General features: G+C 31.6%; 1 protein-coding gene across 2 annotated transcripts in view; it reads right to left on the bottom strand.

The window, feature by feature from the left end:
• LOC136973975 (solute carrier family 35 member F1-like) overlaps positions 1–24,647 on the bottom strand; it is a 192,396-nt gene that overhangs the window by 17,471 nt on the left and 150,278 nt on the right. The gene's annotated exons all lie outside the window — the stretch shown is intronic.

The raw sequence follows: 24,647 nt of genomic DNA, 5'->3' as shown, positions 1-24,647 counted from the left end.
ATTAGAGATCGACGTTTCTCATTACAAGACTGCAAACATCAGCAAAGAAAAAGAAGTAAACCCTCCCTCCAAAACCTTTCAAAATTTGTTATTTTGGGTGGAAACAACTTTTTCTCCTTCCCTTTAATTAATTAAACTTCTCTTATTTTCGAATTCTTAAACGTGAGACTAACCGTAACCGGTAGAATTTATCTTTGACCTTCAGGATTAACGTAATTTAAACGAATTTTTATCCTGAAAAATAGAAAATTCAGCTAAAAATAAATAAAATTACGCTTAAAATAACTTTAAAATATATATTTCATTAATATAAATTAAGCGTGAAACGAGCTTCTCCCACTCGATTTATCTAGAGGATGAGGATGCTGCTGCTAAAGTGATAACGTGGAGCAAATTATAATTTAAGTAATTTATAATTGTCATTTTCTAAAAATTTATATAAAATTGATATAAAAAGTGTATAAAATTAATAAAAAAATACTCAAAATATTTATTATAAATGAGGAAATCGAAGAGAAAAACGAGAAAATCTAACTAATCCAAGAAATATCTTTAGATGTAAGATTAATACAATTTAAACGGATTTTAATCTTCTTTAGCATTTTAAAATTAAAAATATTAGTTAAAATAATTAAAATTATGCTTAAAATAAGTTTAAAACATACGTTTTATCCATCTAAATTACATAAAACACGGCATTCTCCTACTTAACAGGTAAAGATGAGGATGCTGCGAAAGTGATAACGTGGAGCAAGCTAAGATTTAAATGTTTCTGTGTGGTTTATAACGCTTATTTTCTTAAAAAAAATTATATAAAACACGTAAAATTAGTGTAAAAACCGCAAAAAAATCGATAAAAGAAGAGGAAGAGGAGAAAATCTTTCCGAATGATGCGACAGTTCGGATGCTTTAGACACTTTATCAAGTTAAAAAAGTTGTGTTAAATTGGCAAAATAACTAATTTTAAACGTGACAAATTATATTAAAGAAGCCGCGAGATAAGCTTGAATCGAAAAAAAATCAATTTTTCTCCCTAAGAAAACATCTTCCTAACGATGACAATTATCTAGTAATTGGATGGTGGCAATTTTATTTCTTTGATCCTCGCTTAATAACTCGTTAAATTCGGGTCAAAAAAGGAAAATTCCGAATAGAAAATGCAAAAAACGGCAAAATTTAAGCCGTAAAATTACAAAAATTACAAAAAAAACTTACATTTATTAATGCAAGCTTTTTGTTTCGTACTTGGAAAAGTCCGCATCAAAGAGCATCATCATTTTACGTGTGACACGATAAATTGTAGAATATTCTACTTTATAAGGCGCGTATATTAAAATTTTTACAATTTTCTCCCTATTCTAGGGATGTTATCCCTTATTTTCAAGGAAAAATCCCTAAAAGTATGCTCGTGATCCTCCCCGAATCACTAGAAATCCTCTGGAATGATGCTTGAAGACAGGGATCGTTTATGGAATAGTGTAAAAATTCTCGGATATATCTTCTAAAATATATCCCTAAAATACATAAAAGATTTATATTAATTCCTATGAAGGATATGTCCCTATTCGTAAGGAAATATTCATTAAAATAAGGATAAAATTCTCAAAATTATTGGGTATATTCTATAGATCTTTACATCATATTCTGAAGATAATTCCAGAGTTTCAGGATAATCGAAGAATATTCCCTGAATATCCTGAGTTATTCTGCTGGAATTTTTCCCACAATATCCTGAGAATTCCTAAAATATATCCTTTATGATCTTTTAAGGCTTTGACTATTCTCTTGAAATATATCTCAAGATATTTCCGGTTTACTCTGCAAAATATATGTTGATTTTACTTGACATATTTCAAGAAATTCCTATGATATATCCTTTAGAATTGTTGCCATTCTCTTTGGAATGGGTCTGAAGATACTCTCAATATTCCTGAAAGAATATCTCAGGATATTTCCTGGCTTTCCTAAGGAAATATATTGCAGAATACTCTAAGAATATCCTTTAGAATCCTCTAATACTTCTACCATTTTCTCTGGAATATATCCTAGAATAATTCTAGAAGGATATCTCAGGATATCCTGGGAACATCACGAATTATTCTACCCAATATCTGTACGTAATCCCAGAAGTTATATCACTTCTTAGAGAGTTGCATACGTTATAAGAGATATACAGCCTTGAAACTAGAGATATAATCTTCCGGATGGAGATATATCTCTCAGAATTCTTAGGATATATCCGATTTCAGAGTAATGAAGAAATTCGATTTTTGAGAGTGATGCAGACCTCGTTTGGAGGGATCTATGGCTTAGAGTAATGTTAAAAATTGTATATCCCAGAAAGGATATCACGAGTAGGACCTCTAACAATGTAGAGAAGGGTGGTAAATGTTGAAATTTACCCCTATTATTAGAAAAAAAATGGAATTTTCGCCGAGATATTCTTCGATGGACTACATAACATCCGATTGCAATAGCAATTAAATATCTATTTTGCTCTCTGGAGAAAAATGAATCTTTAACGATTTACCCCACTTTAATGGCATTAGAAAGGAGAACAGGAAGTTTTCTATGGAATTAATAATATAATATTAAAAAATTTACAAGAATTCCAACCGAAAATTGATCTTTAACTTCTTCTAGAACTGTAGAAAGTAGGAAAAAACAGCAAGGATTAATACCATCAGTAAAGCACCTTCCATCTTCATCCTTGATTTCCTTGATTGGTAGCTAGTTAAATTATTAATTTGAGAGTTAATTAGAATCAAAATTAAGAAATTAACATCATTACACTCTTCAGGATCATTAGAGGAATTAATAATACGAAATGATGACGATAAAATGATAGAATCCTTTCACCTACATCTTCCAGCATCCGGGATGAGGGAGAGGCACAATTTAACTAAATTTCTCTCAATTTAAATGAATTTTTATGTATAAAGAGATCGAGAAGATAATTATCGTGATCAGAATCCACAAATATGATATCCTCATTCATATAAGTTGGATGAGGATCCCATTTTCTATCTTCATCCAACTAAGAGGATAAATGATTTATCAGTTTCTAACTCCAGATTTAAATATATTAAGTGGATTTTAAATAGGAATAAAGGAGCAATGATTTAGAAATTTGTCAGTTTATCATCTTAAGAAGAAAAATATCAGATCTACATCATCTGATTTGGATGAGGATCCCGCATATTATCCTCATCTAACTGAGAGGAGTGATGGTTTCTCGTAAATCTACATGTTTTAAAGTAGATAAAATGTATTTTATGATGATTTTAATTAAGAATAAAGAAGAAAATATTCAAATAAACATCAATCCATCATCCTACGAACACTTAAAACTCCGTCATCCTTGATCTATGCAGAACATCACAGAGATGCAACTACGTTTATCTTCTGCTTTTTGCATTTTTAAAGATGTTTAAATGTAAAATTTATTTATAAATCCATAGAAAATTTGTAAAAATAAAACAATTTTATAGAATATAATCGTAATTTAACGTTAAAGATAACACTTATAGAACAATTCTCGATGATAAAAGTTAGGATACGTCATCCAGAAGATGATCAGGATCGGATGCTGCACAAATTTCCATAGTAACCGTTGCTATAGCATCCAAAGCATCGTCTCAACTTAAGTATCAATCCAGAAACTTCAATAAGAAACTTTCTCTGTGATATTTTAGAGTTAAATCTTAGTCTAAAGATAAGAATTATGAGGTAGATGAAAGCATCCTTTCATCCAATTCTTTGATAAGATTTGGGGAATTTCCCAAAAATTTTAAAGGGCCAAGTTAATTAACGATGCAAAATATTTGTTGTAATTTCGACAATTTCGTGTTAAAAAACTAAAATTTTCCAGTAAACTTAAATATAAATTCGAGATGAAGTCAGTGTTATTGATTAGAATTTCATCATCTCTCTTACTTTAAAGGGCATTTTCACTTACTGAATATAATTTTCAGGCGAATTTCTCTCCAAAATTAAAACATATTTACTTAAAGTTCGACATTTCAATCAGTAAAATTCAATTTTTAAGTGTTTTTATTTAGAAATTTTAATTAAAACATGCATTTCTTCCTGCTGTTCTTTACGTATCCGACTCTCGTTTCAACGTTCTCTTACTTTAAATATTACGATTTTAGGCGGTTTAACGTTAAAATATTTGGAATTTATTTAATATTTAGTCTCGGAATTTTATAAATTTAATAAAAATCTCTTAAAACCTTAAAATATTATCGTCTTTTCTTCATATATTCCACGCAGAAGATGCTAAATATTAATCTAGTTGAAGAATTTGAAGCTTAACTGCTTAAAAAAACTCCAAATTTCGATAGGAAATTCAAGTTTATCCACGAGAAATCAAGAAAGATGAGGAAGAATTCATCACCACGAATCTAATTATAACATTTTAAAAGAAGAAGCATTAAAAACCAATAAATTACTTTATTACACACGAATTTTTATCTTATTTTTGTATAATTATAATTAAAAATCACGTTAATTACATCGATCTCGAACACAGGATTGTGTTACAACCCTCGTATATTTGGCATAAATCTTTTTATTTTATAGCCAAATATTCGATTCAAAAGCATCGTGAGGAATTGTACAGCGAAGAATCTGCGAATATCAAATGGAATATCCTGATAAATCATTCAATATTACCATTTGTAACAAATCCAAAGGTCCATAAATCATATGCTAACAGTTATGTATCCGCGATGCGATTGTCGTACAATTCAGTCGATATTTTGGAAATTTCTTACGTTTAAACTACAAAATAACTTATTCTGCATTAAAAAGTATCATTTTCTTGATTTATTTTATTAAAATTGCAAAGAATTTTTACATGATAACCCGGAGCAGAACGTGAAGATCTGCAGATCCTCTTAGAGGATGGGGGATGAGGGAAGGACGAATAATGCGTGTTTAACGTTCTAAAATCGAATTTTTGATCAAAAAACACCCGAATTTTGTATCACAAATGATTAAAAGGGCCAAAAGTTTTGAGTCAAAGTGTTTACAGATGCGAAATTTCGAAGCTGAATGCTTAAAGATTTCGAAACAGGTTATGCAATTTAAACACGCTCAGACAAACAGACGAACCGATTAAATTGTATAATTTTACAAGTAAAACGTTAAAACAATTTATTAAAGTCATACTTTTTGGCGACAGACTAACACAGAAAGCTGCAGTATCCATACGAATTCGGATAATCCACAGCATCCAGGATGATGAGGAGAGAAAGATGAAGAGGATTTTCTCCGTTTAGAAATTTACACGAATAAATGATTATAAATTAGGAAAAAGCAATATAAATTTGAAGTTTTTTCTGATAATTTCAAGTGGATTTCCGAAAATATCAGGCGATAAACGAAGCTTAAAACGATGACACTGGAGAGCAGTTGATGCTAGGGAGCAGTTTAGTGATGGAGGTCATCTTTAGAAATCGTTTGTAGTTGGATCCACGATAAGATTGGATGTTCTTTTCACTCTCTCTATACAATGATGTTCGTGGTCTTTCTAAGAATAACCTTTTCTTCTCTCAACAATCCTTAACAATTCCAGTATTTCTTTAGAACCGGGGTCATCAAACTTCTCGAGGTCGTCGGCGTTTGACATTCGATTTGTCTACAGATAAGATCCCCCCTCTGAAAATAAATACTTCCAAATATTTTCTCTGTGTTTTCTTTTTATTTTATAGTTTTCTGCAGTAAATTCCCCCAAAAAACACGAATTTGAAAGATTAAATTCACTCGTTTTTCCATTAAAAGCTAGAGCATCTTCGTCAACGCCTCTACGATTTTTGGATGATGAATTTGAATGGTTCCTACAGTTGATACAAGCTAATTTCTGAAAAGGTGAAAAGGTCATGATCTGTATCATCAGGTGGGCTTTAAAATAAGCCATCTCCTGTTCACTAATATTAACTACGTGTCGAGAAATAGTGCTATGTAATTTACTTTTCGTAAGAATTCCCAACGTAATGTGTTTTCTAACACGAAATTTCGTGGTTCCTACATTTGTTACAAGTTAATTTGTTTAAAGGTCGAAAGATCATGACCTATAGCATCACGTGAACGTTAAGATAATCCATTTCCTGTTCATTAAAATTAGCTACGAGTCGATAAATAGAGCATTGTATGTCACACACAACTCTTTCTTGCTTGCAGCTACGTCACACATCCAATTCGCTATGTTTAACTGATTTTAGACACTACTTCCCTTGCATGGTGACTCATTTCAGCAAAATCTGCCCACCCCGAGGTTAGGAATTTGATCCGTAAAAGTATAATTATCCTTCCCATCTAGGTGGAAATCGCTTAAAACTTCACAACCAAAATTAAGTCATCTAGGGCCAAAATTATTAATTTTCGTGAACGTTTCTAAGAAAATCACAAGAGAAATGTGCGCCCTCTCCGGAAAAGTAGTCACTTTTACTGTAGAGAACATATGTTACTAGCGAAATGGCTTTAATTTATAGTGTCAGAAAGTCGAGAGCCGTTTTTACAGGATTAAAAAGAAAACACTAAAAAAAGGCTGTGTTAAGCAAGACGCTAACCACATTTTCTAGTGTAAAAAAGAACACTCGGACACACCAACGAGCGCAGAAGAAGGGGAGGAATTCAGATGACGTCTGGACTGCACGTGATTGATGTGAAGCGGTTCATTGTTCATAAACGAATAAAATTATAGACATAAATCACCAAAATTGCCAATGTTACTAGAAAACACCAGAGTTAAATTACTTATTCGTTTGTTTTTGGAACAAGAGAACGGAGAATGGGAGCATCGATAACGCTGAAAGAGGATGAGGATGAGGATCGTAAGAGGCTGACTCCACTTTAATTACTAATTTATGATAGTAATTTAGGTACTTATTCGTCCCGTATTTTTGCTATTTTACGTTAGTTACGCTGTACTGATGAATTAATTAACAGAAGACATCGTTACGCTGATCGTCGTGTGCTTTGAGGATGCGAAACGGCGTAGAGTGATGCACGACTCTGTACAATTGTGCTTCGTTAATGGAGATGAGACTGTACACGTTGGTTATTCTGTACGATAAAGTAGTACACAAAACGATACAAGAGTGTGTGATACAATTCAGGTTGTAGTTTTTATGCAGCAGAAGTTGTACAAAAACTGTAAAGACTAGTTAATTTGTACGCTACAGAAGTGTATGAAGTGCTTCAAAATTGTAATCTGTACGCTACAGAAGTGTATGAAGCGCTTCAAACAGCGGTTTGTACGCTGTAGAATTGTACGAAGCTCTTCAAGCGATAGTTTATATGTTATAAAAGTGTGGAAAAACTCTCCAGAACGGTTGTTTTGCATACTCTGCAGAAGTACAGTGTACAAGATGGTAAGAAGCACACAGAACATTGCAGAACGAGTCGTGTACACAACAGAAGGACACGTAACGTCACAAAACGATGCCGGAGGATCATCCTACAAGGCGAAGAATCACTCAGCAACGCACCACCTACTTCTACACCTTCCTTCATTGTTAAACACGGGGTAGAAGAGGGAAGGAAAACTTCGCCGGTCACAACAGGGTCACAGTTTAGTTCTTACAGCATTCGGCCATATTGTTAAACAATAAATAGGGTTATAAAATGGCTAGGAGCGCGCGAGGGAGAGGATTTGCCATTCGTCACACGGCGCCATAAACATCGTCACGTTCGACCCGGGGCGATTTTCGGCCAACGTTTCCCAATTGGGAAATGGAGGGATTTATCTTTATTCCGTTTGTCTGTCCGTAGCGTCGCTCTCTGAATCTCAACGCCGCATCTCTTTAAAGTCGGATCGTCTATGGTTCTCTACATCCTCCCGAGACGTCCCTCCACTGTAAGGATGCTTAGACGCAGCGCACTAAAACTCCCGCCGTTTAATCGAACTGCAGCCATTTTTCCGGCCAAATTTCCCGAATTTCGCGTGGAGGCACTTATCTGGCACCTTCTCTGCGCTTAATTATCTCGAAAAAACCGGAAAATTCCCCAATATTTCCCAATATTTTCATGATATGACGGCGTCCTGAATGATGCGCTCCGTCTTCATCCCGAATAACCGCATCAATTTAATTAAAAATGTAAATAAATATTAAAGAAAAAACACTTCTCGGCGGATGATATATGCAATTGTATGCAAATTTTGCTATTTTCTTGCACTTTTTGCACAAAAATTTAACGTTTTTTGACTTATTAATAAACGAAAATCGTCTCTCTTTGGATGCTGAAAGATTAAGAGAAAGTCGAATTTTTTGATGATGTGGAAGATCGCACGTGAAAAATGATGACGGAAAAAGATTAAGGAAGAGGTTCTTACTCTTCAACATGTGTAAATTATCATATTTACACATTAACACGCCATTTTTTTTTCTGACAATTAAGAGTCGAAAGACGGATCGATAAGGTGAGGATACACGAATTTTAACTAAGAAAAAGGAAGATTTTCGTATGTCAGACCGTCTAAAATCACTTTTATCACAAAGGAAACGAATCCAAGAAGTAAATTACTTCTAAAAACACCCAACTTTGTCCATAAAAACAATTACTTCTTCTTAAACAATCGAATTTATCTCAGAGTAAAGCAATAAAGCTGCATTCTAGCTAATGATTACTCTCTCCAACGAAGGTTTCTCCTAAAAAATCTCCATTTTTTTAAAAGATAATTCGCTTAGGATAATGCTCATTATGTTTCGTAATTGTTTCCTTTTGTTTATTGAACTTTATCCATTGTTAAACGTGGACAGTTATCAAAAATAAGGGATATTCTGGACTGTCTTTGAAGGTAAGGACGGGAATATTGACTTTTTAAGTAATACAATGTCCTATATTCCTTTCAATCTTATACTTCAAAGAATATAGGACTTATACAAAGTCCTATATTCTTTAAAGAAGAAGGGATCATCCCGTAAAAGTAGAAAGCAACCAGAGGGAAGCAGATTCCATACGATACGTAGCCTTGTATGGTTTATAATAAAGGAAACATCCCATATTATTCAGGAGAAGGAGTAGAAGAGAATATCTTAAGAGGATGTCCTACAGGATTCAGAAAGAGAAAAACTTCATCTCGTGAATCTTAAGAAGCATCTTCCTTCTCGAAAGAAAAAAAAATCGCCAATAATTCTCGAGAGAGAGGATCATCTCTCTCATCTTTCCTATCTTTATCATCCTATAAGGAGAGAAAATATCTTATAGAAGATACAGAAGGACTATTTTCTTCTCCTGTTTTCGTCAAATAAACATCCTCATCCTCTTATTAATTGAATCATCCCACGAGGATGTAATTTGATCCCATTGATGCGGATAATGATGCGGGTTAATTTGATACAGTTCAAAAATTAATTATCTATAATGAAAATTTATATATAAACTTGATCAAATCCCTAACATTTTTTAATATAAATTACCTGAGAGTTGGGTTACGTGTTTTTAGGGAATTATACGAGACATACGCACTACAGTATATTTTAAGACGTGGGTTCGTTCCTCTTTTCATACAAAATCTATATTTTATTAGGATCTACAAGCTAGAATCTCTGCATTAAGGCGTGAGTTCGGACCTATATTGATAGGAAATCGATGTTCTGATAGATTTAGTAAGGTGTATACGATAGAATCGCTGCTTTAAGGCGTGATTCTGCCTTCTATTCGCGTGATTCTTACGTTTTAGTGCATTTTGACACGATCCATGCAATATTGTCACTTATTTTTAACCAAAAATTAGATTTCAAACATTCAATCGATGTGAAAAACCTTGCTAAACAGCTAAGCATAGAGAAAAAGAGCATCAAGGATGCATAAGAAACGAGAGATGTCAACGAACAGGCAACGTTTCAACACTCATTTTAGAAAAAGAAATTATTGTTACAGATACAGATCGATGCGGAGAAGATGAAGAAGTCAGAATTAATGAGATTTTCCTTATTTAACGTTTATTTTATCCTCCGGATCAATGCCAAATGCTACAGGAAAGGTTAAGCATCGATCAGGTGACAACGTTATCCATTCGATTAACACAGCATCATACTTGATCATTTCCAAGAGATGTTTTGTTTATTCAAGGATGCGAAAGATGCGGGAGAGAAATTTAAGAATTATCTTCAGAAAATTGATTAATTTAGTCGCGGAGAAACACGAGGGAACACCATTTATTTGTACATCTTTAAAGGGATGTTTAGAGGCAGATGGAGTAGATGAAGCGCAAGATAAAGGATGCCATTGAGAAAGATGATGCTATACATCATCTGTATGATAACTACGCTAACTTATATACTGTTTTATATATATATATATTGTCCCTACTTCAACGTTGCTGAGGCAATTTTGTGTGTCATCTACTACGAGTTGGATAGGTGATAGGTTGGAGAATTCGGTTATAAGAGTGTTTATTGCTGGAATAACTCGTTGTAAAGTGTTTCTATCACGCAAAAAGGGAGAGGAGGAGGAAGAGAAAAGATGCTTCTCTCTTCTAAATCATTTTTCACCAACGATCTTATCAAAATTTTCTTCAAGTATCTCCAGATTAGCATTACTTATCGTTTGTATACAAGATGAATGAGCAGAAACATAATGTTTTCTTTCATTTTTTCTCTAGAAATTCTTGTTATATAAAAACAATTTGATGTTATATACATTGTTTATATGATTTATAACCTGCATAATCTGTAGAAAAACTAGAAAATTTTGTAGTTTTTCAGAGAAACACAGAAGAAGATTAGTTTTCTTGGTTATAGATTGAAGTTCTCTATGAGAAGATGGAGAGGATTTATGCAAATAAGAGCAAATTTGAAGATTAATTTATGTAAATTAGAGCAAATTTGGAGATTATTTATGCAGATGACGGCAAATTTAAAGATTATTTTTCTATAATTTTGCTTAAAAACATAATTAAAATTAATAAACTGCATAAAAAAACAAGTACACGAACCACCCAACTGGCTATCACGAGTACAGAATAACTTATGAAATTTCTGTAAAAAATTAAAGTAAAATTAAATATTTTAAGTGAAATAACGCAAAAAAAATGTAGAATAATTGGCATAAAATATTAATTTTTATTGAGTTTTAACGCATTTATTTTAACATAATTAGGTAGAGATGCTGAATTTTGTGATGAATTTTCGACTGGAAAAAAATGTGTTTTTTAAAGGTTTATCTCGTAAACAGATTACAAAAATTTAATGAAATTTTAATTTTAATTATAAATTAAATCAAAATAAATTATATAATCTCAAAAATCTATTTACAACAACGAAAAAATCAAGGAAGAAGACTAAAACTGTTGAATGGCATTAATTACCAATCATCCACTTACCTTAATTGTCTACATCAATTAAAGTTGTTAAAGGCTCAAACCAATTAAAACCTCATCAATCTCTGAATAGTAATCGAGTTAATTTAAATATAAAACAAAGATTTTCCATTTATATCTTGATGTTCTTTCACCATAAAACTACAGAAATTCATAAGAATGGAAGCACGTCGACTCGTGTCTAAAAATCCTTCAAAAATTCACATTTTTTACTATATTAAAACTTTTAAACAGTTAAAAATAAGTTAAGAGGCACTTTTATCTTATTTTTTACTTAATTACCATTATTTATATGCAATTATCTTAGAGAAAGATGCTAATTGGTAGAGAGCGGAGCTCTGCTCTATGCAAAATAGGGACGATGTTTGGGAAGATTTTAGGTAACTTTGGCTATTTCTAGATGGTTTAAATGACGAATTTTAGAAAAAATAAAGCTTCGTGCGCTTTAAAATTATGAAAAACACTCAAAAGAATCCTTTCTAATATTTGCTAGGAGCTCAAGAAAAGTAGTTTCTATAAAATTGTATCATATAAGATGAAGTGGATAACGACGTTAGGTTTGCTTTTTCAAGTCAATGTAAACCACAGAACTAATGAATTAATTGTTATTTTAAAAATGATAAATTTCCTCAAAATTTATTCGAGTTTTAAAATCATTTTCCATCTAAAAATAGTTTATGAGGTTGACAGATGCGGAAGATGCTTCTCTCCAACTCTCAGAGGATGATGCTCTTTTAGACTTATCGTTCGTGTTAAGTCGTTTCTAATTAATAAAATTTCATATATAATTATAATAAAAATGCTTGATTATCATCAAGATAGGTTATAGATCATCCAAAGTTCATCTTTATATCAATTACTGAGATGATCTTTAGCATCTCCAGCATCACGGATGCAAGATTCTCCAAGGAGAGAAGCATAATTAAGGAGTTTTTAAGATCATTTTTAAAGGTTTCTCCAATATCAGTATAAATAAAACTTTTTAAATATATTCGAGAAAGGTCTTAGAAGGTCTACAAATCAATTTTTTAAAGTAAAATTTGAAAATTTTTGCGCTTAAACAACGTTTAATGAGAGAATGTTTCGATTAATGATTGATTTTCCTGAGCTTCTCCACCATTTTCTGTAGAGATTTTTATATGAATTAATAAAATTTATTTATTGGAGGGCTATAAATATAATTTAAAGTAATTTTATGAATATTAATCGATTAAATCGCGTTACAAGCAGAAAAGTTACTGATTTTAATGGCTGTCCCGCTTCATCTATCAAGAATGAATGTAAATTATTAACAAGAGAAGAGCATCAAGATCAACATTCATTTGATCTTTTCACGTCAACCGTACGAAACAGGAGGCATTTTTCTTCGAAATTATTTTGATAATGTAATTTAAAATCTCGTAAAATGTAATTTTAAAGACTTAAAGCATCTTATAAAGCCTGTAAATCGAGTTTTAAGGGGTTTTAGACACGTTAAGTAGATGTTTAAAAATATGATCTTAGAGATGCTTGAAGGAATGGTCTTGATCTGGATGATCTTTAAGGAGCTATTTAAGGATGATGATGCTTTGAATGTTCTTAGAGATGCTTGAAGGAGTTATCTTCCTCTAGATCATCTTTAAGAAGCAGTTTAAGAGATGATAATGATTCTAGAGATGCGCACGGCCTGGAATAGGATGGAAATAACTTAAAAGATGATTACATAAGATCGTTCGAAGCATCATCATCATCATAATCTTATCGTCTCTAAAAATTATCCAGCTCATATTAATTTTAAAAATCATCCAACGCAAAATCAAACCGTTGGATGATGATGTTTCCAATAATTTTAAAAGATAATCTTGCCATGGATGATGTCGAAGATTGGTGGAAGACGATCGGAGATTTTGTGTCCTACATTAATTATATACAATTTAACGAGAAGAAAACACATCAGGACGATTTTCTGGTATTTATTTTTAGTATAAATCCGCATCAGGAAGTCTTCGGAGAGTTTATAATTATTTTAAAAAATCACCAACCACGTTAATTATCCTATAAAAAAGAGAAAAAAACATTAAGAGCATCGATGTTTCGAGGGTTTGTAGACGTTGCAGAAACTTTAAAACTGCTTGAGTAATCTAATTAAAAATACAAGCAAGTATTTTTCCTTTCTCTCTTGCTGCAAAGTGTCAGCTTCCTCTCTAAAGATCGCTCATGCATGAAGTCCAGAAAGGAAAAACAAGATGCTAAATGATTACACGCTTGTTTAGTTTGTCCAATAGAAAAAAAAGGAAACAAGTTCCTCTAGTTGGAAAAATCCAGTTTTAGTGGAGTGTAAGGTGATGCCACTCGCTCGTTTAGCTGTTTTATGATTGTCATCATGCAAAACAGTTAATCGTTTTGACAGTTTTACATAAATGTAGTGAGTGTGCCACTTTCTATCACCGTTTACGGATGGAAAATGGGTGTTTCCACTCTGTAGAGTTGATGCTGTGGCTGACAGATACGACGTAAATTAGTTCTTTGCTGGGAAATTTCCTTTATAAAGTATATTTTAACTGTTTATTTACCTGGATAAATTCTACTAGAGTCAGGGTGCCTGGATAGACAGAGGTACACTTGGATAGAGAAGATGCATCTGGATTAAGTCGACTGAAGTGGGATGCATATAATAGAGGGAGGTACACCTGGATATAGAAAATGCACCTGGATCAATTCTACTGAAGTGAGTCTCCAGCTATCTGAACACATTACTGTACAGAATATTTTAAAATATATTGAAAAGTATACTTAATGTTAATTTTTAAAATATTCTTTACTTTAAAACTTGTATAAAAATTGTCTCTAAGTGTTATTTTTACGTTCCAGTTACGCGTAGAAGCAGTAAATTTACGATTATCTCGAATGAATCGCAGAAATTAACGAGATAAATCCCGAAAGATGCACCAAGAAATGCTTAATATGTTCTAGAAGACGTTGCAGTATCTGATAAAGAGATGCTCAAGTGACTAATCCTCCTAATTAAGGAGCAAAATTAGAAGTTTCTATTGGAGAGATGAGAGTTTCACCTGTAATTTAGGTAAATAAATTAAAAGAAAATCGTTTCTTCCTCGAGTAAAGAAGTTCAACGAGATAAAAATTTACAGTTAATCAATATTTAAGTGTTCTTATCTGATCCTACGCTGTATAACATAGAGAAATGGATGATGAAAGTGAACATTTTGTCGAATTTAAGCTCTGATTTATAAAAATTTAACACATAATACGCGATTTTAGTTGCAGAAAATAAATTTTTAACTCCTTCTCAAGCTTGAAACTCTCAGTTTTCCAGGAAGATCTTCGATTTTCCCCCTCTTAATAAGCAGCAAAACACACAACTGTGAGGGTAGGGTATTCGTTCTTACTATTTTCACATCTAAGAATTAAAACAATAGTCGAGGATGAGGATAGATGATAATCAACAGAGAAATTCGCGATGCTTCTTTATAGTGATGCAGGAGACAGATTAAAAAAGGAAAAAAATAAATAAACTTATAGTTTATAAAATCAGAACAATAATAAGTTAAGAAAATAATTTAAATTAACGTAACAATTGTAAACATCAGACAATCCGCGTAACAGATAATTTCTACACTGTTGTAAGGAAAATATTTGCTTTCCATCGAAGGTAACATCTAGTTTGTTTACGTTGTTTGGTACAGTGTGAGTGGCTATTGGTTTATTGGTTTTCGTTCCGAGTTTCTACAACACACAATCCTATAGAACATACCCTTGCATATGTAACAATCGATACGACATTCTTTCCTTAGAACTAACTTACTCCAACGTAAATATTTTCGGTTTATCGCTTAATTATCGTTAAATGCGGGTTTTTTTCCAATCCCGCATTTCGATTTAACGAATTTTTAAGCCTTCTCCAGCTGCATCTCCATCGCTCTTCTCTAGATAACTGTGCATCTTCATCAATGCTCCGTGGAAAACTGATGCATCTGGAGATAAATTTCGTCGTACCTTATGTTTTATGAGGTAAGGAAGATAACTAGAGACCTTCTAATTCATGCTTGACTCCCTTAAAATCAGCTAATCTCGAGAGAAACGTGATTGTTCGTCGTTTGTTAAATCACTCATTTAAAGTAGCCTGGAGTGATAACATGTTATGATAATTTAAGCGTAGAAAAAAAGCATTTATTTTAATTATCTTAAGAGTAAAAATTTATTGGAATATCTAGAAAAATCTAAAGTTTCTAGAGTTTATTTTTTCTTCCCTTAGAAAAGTAGATAGACCACGAACAGGATCTGGAATCATTATCGATAAGAAACTGAATTTAAAGATTATATTGATTCTATTCTCTTGTTTCTCTCTTGGATTTCCTTTCTGGCAGAGGAGGAAGGGAAAAAAATATTCGATTTTTCTTATTTGTTGATCATTGTCTCCTATAATTTAATATTGATAAATTTTACAGAAGTGATGACATTAAATTGAACAGAAATTTACTCGTTTGACAATTACAGGTAGCAAAAATGACACTATCTACTGTCGAATTTAAAGTGAAAGTGTAAATAAAGTCTATAAAATTATAAATTTTACAATTTCGAGCTATAAATCAATTGATTTTTCTATCCAGCAACTCGTGCTTCACCGCACTGCTCTGGTTTAAAGCAGGAAAATCACCGCATCACTTGCATTCAGAAAGAATGCTCGAATGCTAGTTCCCATTTAAAAATTAGAATTATATATTTTACAACTCTAAAATGACTAGATGTACGGCCTGTAAGGTGATTTCACTGCACAACTTTCGTGTAAAACAGTATAGCACCGCATCACTCGGATGTAAGAAGATGCTTAAGAGAATTTAAAATTTTAATTAAATATTATAAATAAATATAAGAATTCTCTTTATTTATAATTTTTAATTAAAAAATTATAAATTTTACAAATTAAAAGTAAAAATTAGTTGATTTTCTACCTCATTATAGAGTTATGAAGCCTGTAAATGTGTTTTATCTGCATAGCTTCTAGTAAGGCAGGAAAGCATCACATAATTCGTATGTAAGGCCATACTTAAAGCGAATTAATACTTTAAGTACAAGTATTTAAGTAGAATTACGTTAATTAACACTTTAGTAAAATAAAAAAACTAAAGATTAATTGATTTTTTGACTCCATACTGAGCTATGCAGCCTATAACATGTTTTCACTGCATAGCATCCGTGTAAAGCAGGAAAGCATCACATCATATAGAATTAGAAAGGTGCTCGAATCGAATTAACACTTTTTGAAGCCTTTTTTTAGCAAGTAAAACTAAAAAAATCTAAAAAATCTTCATTATTTTTCATAAAATAATCACAAAAATTATTTTAGAATATTTATAAATATTTAATTTACGTATGCCACTCCTATAAAGAAATAAATACAGTTGTAAACAATGTATTTCCCTGTAAACTTTAAATATTTATAAACAAATTGAAGCTATGTATCGAATGTACTAAAAAATGAATATGTTAGAAGCTGTTTGTTGTCTTATCATCCATAATTTCTCTCTTTATTTCTCTTTTTTTCCCCATAAACATTTTTAAACCTACAAATAAAAGAATTCTTTTCGAAGAAATGCACTCAAACAATCTCAACGTGTAGAATATATCCTGATAATTCGGTTAATTTTTTTAAATTACAGAATATTTTATATTTTATCATTAAAACAGCTAACAAAGCATGGATAAACTCGTGCTTGAGAATTGATTTTAAACACTGTTCCTATAGAATTATAACTAAAATTTTGTTGTATATAAGCGCAAAAGTGTTTAAATTTAAAGCTTTAAGCGTATTTTGCATGTAAAGTATTATAGAAATGAAAATATTTAAGAAAAACTACTGAGTGGCTTTCCCTTCGAACTTCAGAACCGTGCAGTGAAAGCTGATTGCCAGGGGAAATCTTTTATATGATAAAATCTATAATTATTAAAGTTTTAAAATTAATTTTAATATCGATAAAACTTAATTATTATTAATTTACCAGCAAGAAAGTTGATAAAATTATAATTTTAAATAATTAATTTTATTATAATTATAGAAATTTCTTTGTAATTGTAACGTTTCCTTAGACAATCTTCTAGAAGATATTCTATGCTTTTACACTTAAATTAAATAAATATAAATCTGGCAACTGATAAATTTCATAATAAATAAGAGAAATTTAATCTTAATAAATTAAAAATTCGTATAGAATAATTTTAATTTATCTTTCAACGTGAGTTTACACGATGAAGTGATGTCAGACGTAATTACAGGTTAAGGTATTCATGGATTTTTTTTTTGTTAGTAGGTCTTAAAATATTGTTAATTTTATTTTTATTTTACTCGTAAAATCATCTTTAATTTCATTTTTAGACAAATAAATCAAAAAAATTGACAATTATAGCAGCAATAAAACTCAGGAACAGTTGGTGTGGCAGTAAGATTTCCTTTAATAGTAAAGTATGTAGTAGCAGGTGGTGCAGATGTACTTAAATCATAAGAGAAATTCGATTAAATGGTTAGGAAGAAAGAACTGTTTAAGTTGGTTGATGAAAAAGAGCTTTTACTCACTCTACAAAGAACTATCAATGATATAAGAGGTGCACTAACATTGAACAGTCGAGGAGGAAACAGGAAGAGAAAGGAGAAACATGGACACTGCATTAGTAAAGAGGAACTTAATCAAGAAATTACATCAAGAACACAGTACTGAATATTGATACTGTTGATAGAATAATTGATATCGACAGTAGAATATTGTTATTAAATATAATTTTCTTCGTTAAGTAATTCTCATTATCATAAATATTCAAAAAATTGTTTAAAAGTTAAGCAATCCTTACAGTTTGAGGATGATTTATTGTGGAAGATGAGGTAGAAATTTACCTTGGGAAATTTAATTTGTTCATATAAGAATAAAGTAAATTAGCGATAAATTTAGTTTATTAAGCAGCATTGAGTCGCGAATTTTATGCAAAAAAATGAGGAATTCAAATAATATTTTGGCGATTTATTTGTTAAATATCTGATGATACTTGCTACAAAATGTTGAATTGATGAAGCCAAAGACAACATCAATACAATAGTCTGATGTACAAATGTCTTTGGCTCCATCAATTCAACATTTTATCAGCAGGTCCAGTACCTTCAGAGGTATAAACTTGTGCCTTTTTTGGCATCTTGAAGCCAAAAAAATGCATTTTTTGGCAACATATAAAACCAATATTTCAAGAAATAAATAATTCCGCAAAATGTCGTACTATTACTTACAAAATTAGTAGATTGATTTAGATATTTTAATCACTGGAAAATTTGTGAAAACATAAAAGGCGAACGAACAGACATACAGAAAGACGAATTACTACGATAAATGAAGCGACATATGTGCTAGAAGAATACAAAAACTCACTCTTCTAACTAGCTTAGTTTGAAAGAAATGGTGAGAATAGTCAAACAGACCAACAAACTAAAATGATTAATACAAAACTGATTAATTTAATTAATAAATTATAAATAACACGTTTAGCATTAAATATAAAGAAAATTCGAAGAGATATAAACGAAAAAAGCTGTGGAATAAATTAATTTTTACAAGAAAAATCTTAGAAATGGAAAGATCAAGAAGATGTAAACGTTATTTACTAATTTCCACGCATCATTAACGGGAAATATGTTGAAAAAATCATAGAAAATAACATTTTTCTTTAGAATTATTTGATTAGAATTGCTTTTCATACGATTCTTTCCATACTTTATCGTTATTTACAGTAGCATCACTCGAGATACTTCAAAGAGAAATCAATTCATTAGTATCTTTTGATACGCAGCTAAAATAATATTTATGAGGTATGAACATATTATATATATTGCTAAGATACTGTTTGATAAATTAAATTTTCTATCAGATGAATAAATTTCCTTCAATGACGCTTGAAAATTCCCTTGTGTGCAGCATCACTTCGAAACTGAAGTGATTAAGTTACATTTCGACTGTAAATAAACTTAACTCCTGTACATTTCTTTGTATGTTTCTTTTGTTAAGAAGTTGCATCGTTTAAGGTAAATTATTGGATAAAAATAGTAGAAGTTTCCGCTTATTATCTTCTAAGAAAAGTCAATTTACATCTCGACACCTACTTTTATCCAATAGAAGAGTTTCTAACAACGTTCTTTCTGCATCTTCTTGCAACTGGTTTGTGAGGATTTTTTCCTTTATTTTTACGTTAAAATGACGTATAATGTCGTATCTTTTTTGTATATTCTTGTATTTAGAATAATACAATAAAGATGCTGTTCTCGTCATCGGAAATGTATAGAGTTTCTGCATACCTTTGGGATGCTGTTGCTCATCTTCGTGACAAATTCACACGAATGCTGATTGTGTTACATAAAAGGATGCTGTTTACATGTATAAAAATGTAGTATTTGTTGCTGTATTTGTTTATCTTTAGAGTATTACAATAAATATGCTGCTCTCCTCATCGTAAATACATAGAGATGCTGCAAACCTTTGTATTGATGCTCTCATCTTCGTGATAAATTCACACGAATGCTGATTACGATCAACGTAGTACGATGCTGTTTATCAGCATCCTTTAATATTGATCATACATGGATGCTGTTCATATTCATGCAAACACTCGTGAATAACGCATATCTGCACGTTAGACGTACATAAATACAGCAAATTTTCGTGAGGAAAGATGCAAAATTCTACTTCTCTACACGATAAAACATTTCCAGATTGCTTTATATGCTTAAAGGTAAAGAAATATTTTCTAAATATCGATTTTTTCCAGAAAATTTGATCGAAATTTTCGATAAAATCGATAAGAAACTAAAATATAAATCCTTTCTGGCGATGTTTCTCACTGATTTCAACTCTTAAACTGCATATTTGTTGCGTAGATAAACAAAGAAAAAACTTTTCTAAATCTTTCCTTTGCTGCTAAATCCACAAAGAACGTGACTTTAAACTTAGATCTACAGTGGAGAATTCTATTCGTAATCTCGAATTTCTTAAGAATATTTGATATATTTTTTGAATTTACAAAAGAAATTTCTTTTCGTATTTGTAAATCTAAACTTTTTACTAATATTTCTGTAAAGATTTGTTTCCAAAGAAAAGTAAAATTTTCTCCTTTTCCGAATCTTTGTTCTCTTCTCTGCTTACGCCACTCGAGAGACATGACATACAAAAAAGGAAAGAAATATATATATATATATATATTCTAAACTCCACTTTGCTTATATAAAAATTCAAATGTCTAAACAAAAAAAAATCTAAAATTTTATAATTTAAATGTAAAAATTATGCAGAATTCGGAATCCTAAATCTTTAAAAATTCATAACTTTCCAAGTCTTCCAGAGAGCATCCTGCTCTTGCTCTTCCTTAAACGCATAGGGAAAAAAAGGAACAATCGTACCTTAAAATAAAGCTAATCTACCTAAAAACGAAGCAAATAACTAGACAATTAGTTACTAATGATTAAATTAATTAGTAAACTTTTTAAGTTATTCACGAGAGGAATCTGCTCTTGGTCTTCCTCGGGTGGATAGAGACGAGAAGATTCTACATAAAAATAAAGTTCTCCCTCTAAAAAATGGAGGAAAATGGCATTATCTACGACTAGAATAATTATAGTTAAACAAGTAATTCACTTCTAGCAGCAGAAAATGTTTTAGATAATCAAACAATGAGATAAAAAGGAGAGTTTCAATCTCACAAATGCATTCCCACTTCCATTTTTACCTAATCATCACCTTTTTAAACGGTTCGAGGCTTTTTTTAGATGGTTTGGGAATGCGGAGTTACTTTAATTAGTGCGATAATTCTGTCAGGAGGAGAGAGAAGAAGCTAGAAGTCAATGGAGCGAAGAGGCGCGCGTGACGTGATAGGTTTTACGATCCACGCGCCACTGGAGCGAATCGAAAGATAAAAGGATTAAGCATCCGAGAGTGAAAACTTCGACCGACAAATGTGGCGACAATAAGACATAACAATGATTGGTTTGGTTGGATGCAATTGGCTCCACAATAAATGCTCTGGATCATCTTTAGATGATGCTGGACTGTGCTTTAGGATGATGCTTTAAATCGCCTTTATGTGATGCGCAGTTATGATTTTAACCTTTGTTAAATCTTATTTTTATTTGATGCGGAATTGTACTTTTGGAAAATACTCTAACTCGTCTTTATGCGATGGTGACTTACCTTCTTGAAGACTGCTCTACTCGTTTCTATATGATGCTGAATTCTTCTTTAAATGATGCTAAGTGATTCTTTTAAAGGCTTCTTGAATTCTACTTTAAATGAATGATGCCTATGAAGACTGTTTTACTTATTCCTTAAATTATGCCGAATTCCGTTTTAAAAGATTACTTTAATTCTACTTTAAGTGATGCTGAATGATTCACTTCAAGCTTGCTTTACTTGATCTTTATGCGATGCTAAATGATGCTCTACAAGACTGCTTTAATTCTTTAAGTGATGCTGAATGGCACTGAATTTTCCTTTAACTGATGCTAATGATTCTTTTAAAAACTACTCTACTTGATCTTTACGTGATGCTGAATAATGCTTCTAAAGATTTCTGTACTTTATGGGATGCTTTGGAAAACTGCTCCAGCTCTTCTTTACACGATAAAGAACTGCATTTTCTAGATGCATCCATCAGAAATGATTAATCAAACTCTTCCTAAGATTGAAAACTTCCATTTTTCCTTTACGTCGCCATAAGCTAACAATTCATCACTATCGAAAGGCAAGGGTTCGTTCCCCATTCGCTCAACGTATCCCGCCATTGCATTTTACATACATTCTATACAAAGAGTACCCGAAAGCTCCTTCATTAGCTCTTGTTTTTAAAAGAAGAAATCAGGATTACAATATTAATTCAACGTGTCATAAGTTCGAACGATGCTTCTTCCTTTGAAATGTCATTAATCAAACTGGATAATGTGTAAGAGTTGTAAGTAAATGGACAAGGAAGGTAACAATTACATCTTCCTCCATCCAAGTGCCGATCTTAATGATACCAAAATGATATTTGAGATCATTAAATTACAAGTCGTAGAAGAATGTCATTAAAATAGACCACTTTCTACGGTTCGGATCTTAAATTGATGAAGGTTTCGAGCTCGGAACGTATCTTTAACATTAAAATACATAAAATTGAAGTGAAATTTTCATGAAATTTGCTCTCCTGTACCATTTAAATCTTTTGAAAACGTGAAATTTTATGTTTTTATACCGAAGAAACTTTCGAAACTCCGCTCTTCATCCTTTCCGAAACGGCAATTTTTCTTCGATTTAGCTGTAATTTTATGAGAGAAATTCCTGTTTTTAGGATCGAAATGACAGACAGACATATAGACGCGCGGATAATAGACAGTAACGGGAAGAATCAAAGGATTAAAAGTGGTTAAAAATTCATTTCTACTTATAAAATCGAGTTACAAGGACGGAAAAACGAGTAATTTAATTGAATATTCCAGCATCAGTTAAGAGGAAAAAAAACTTAAATTTTTACATCTTAAAGGCATTAAACTCACGAAATAACTGATTTAAAATGGAATTTTCGGGGATAAGAAAGAGAATATTCTGAAGAGGAGCGAAGAAAACTGAAATTTAAGTTGACTTCGACTTCAGTTTTCGACTTACTCCTCATAAAAACTCAACGAAGCGATGATAAACTCTATTTTATAAGCAGGAAAAATTGCTCTTCAGCATCACAAAACTAAGATGTAGAAAGAAATATTTGCTAGAAACCAATGGTAAGTGATAAAGTCAAACAAAGATGGAGGGAAGAAACGAGAGAAAGATGCCATTTTCCGAGTAACTATTGACAAAAAAATAAATTTCTCTTTAAATAAATTTCAAGAATGTTGATTCCTTGAACAATTTTCGGTCGATATTTAATGAAAGAGAAAGTTAAGATACTGCTTCTCGTCCGCGATGCTGAGAACTTCTCCTCATCTTCTCCAGTATCTTCCAGCATCACTTTCATCATCTCTCTACCGTCCATTCCGTTGTATATACTAAAAATGCCGAATTTATATAAATATATATGCTTTTTATAAATATATTTATCAATTCTTTTCTTAGAATAACATCGTTACTGCTTCTAATATAGATTTTTCTCGAGACAAACTTCTCTATTTTCCACAATCGCACGAGGTATAAATGGAGGAATTTTGTCTTTATGGGAGCTATCGATGCGGAATTTCTGGATAAAATACGTGGATTTGGTGGTATAAAATAACTAGAAATGTTATTATCTAGAAAAATATCAATCGGAAACGGAATTTATCTAGATTTTTATCAATAACGCGCGAGCGACGCGACGCGACGCGACGCGCCAGCTCGGTTTTTTTCGCTTTGTTTAAAAATTATTTAACAGACCCTTCCAAATTTTCTCTATCTAGAACGGAATAATTAGATATAAATTATAAAAAATATATTAAAAATTATAGTATTTAAATTTATTTATTTTTTCCTGTAATATTTGTTAGCCCAGAGCGACGCGCACGCGACACGTCGCGCGCCGCGTCGCTCTGCGCTAATAAATATTACAGAATTTCTTGCAAATTTATTGCTTCTGATTAGGATAATGTTGCAAGTAGTTAAACTATAGTTAAATGTTCTCATTAAATATATTTTGCAAGCTTCAAATCTGAGAAATCTTGCAATTCTCCACGAGACATCACTTGCTGGAATTATAATCCTAGTGATTTGTGTGGATGTCGTTGAGATGTGAGGATGCTTCTCTTATCATAAGATAAAGTAAGACCTAAGATATTCATCTCATCATCACGCATAATCCTAGGATCATCTAGATACTTATCTGGGTTATCTCGCATTCCTTACAATTACATGGTAATTCAGTTAAGTATCTTGATCTTCTTATGATTCGGAGCATTTTAGCCAAGTATTGTTATGTTGTAAGTTAAATATCTTGTCACAAACGACATTTTATGTCCTCGGACAATAATTTGTGATCCTAGGATTCTAGGATGATCAGAAAAATACTTTATAGCCTCTGTCAAATGTCTGTTTAATCGTAGGATTCAAAGCAATATAATCAAGTATTATCAGACGAGTATCTTGTTGATTCTTGGATTCAAAGCAAGAAAATGAAGTGCTTTACATCCTTATGTTTTCATCTTGATGCTCTTGTTAAGACGGGATTCAAAGCTAGAAAACTAAATGCTCTACAATCTTATTTACTCATCATGATGCTCCTAGTATCACGTTGATTCAAAGCAAGGATATCAAATGCTTTACCTCTTCATTCCTCATCTTGATGCTTTTAGTAT

The sequence above is a fragment of the Centruroides vittatus genome, unplaced genomic scaffold (genome assembly GCF_030686945.1).
Source record: "Centruroides vittatus isolate TY-2023 unplaced genomic scaffold, ASM3068694v2 contig_1078, whole genome shotgun sequence".
In the NCBI taxonomy this organism is placed as follows: domain Eukaryota; kingdom Metazoa; phylum Arthropoda; class Arachnida; order Scorpiones; family Buthidae; genus Centruroides; species Centruroides vittatus.
Note: the sequence above shows the minus strand (reverse complement) of the source record. Positions and strands in the feature narration are given on the sequence as shown.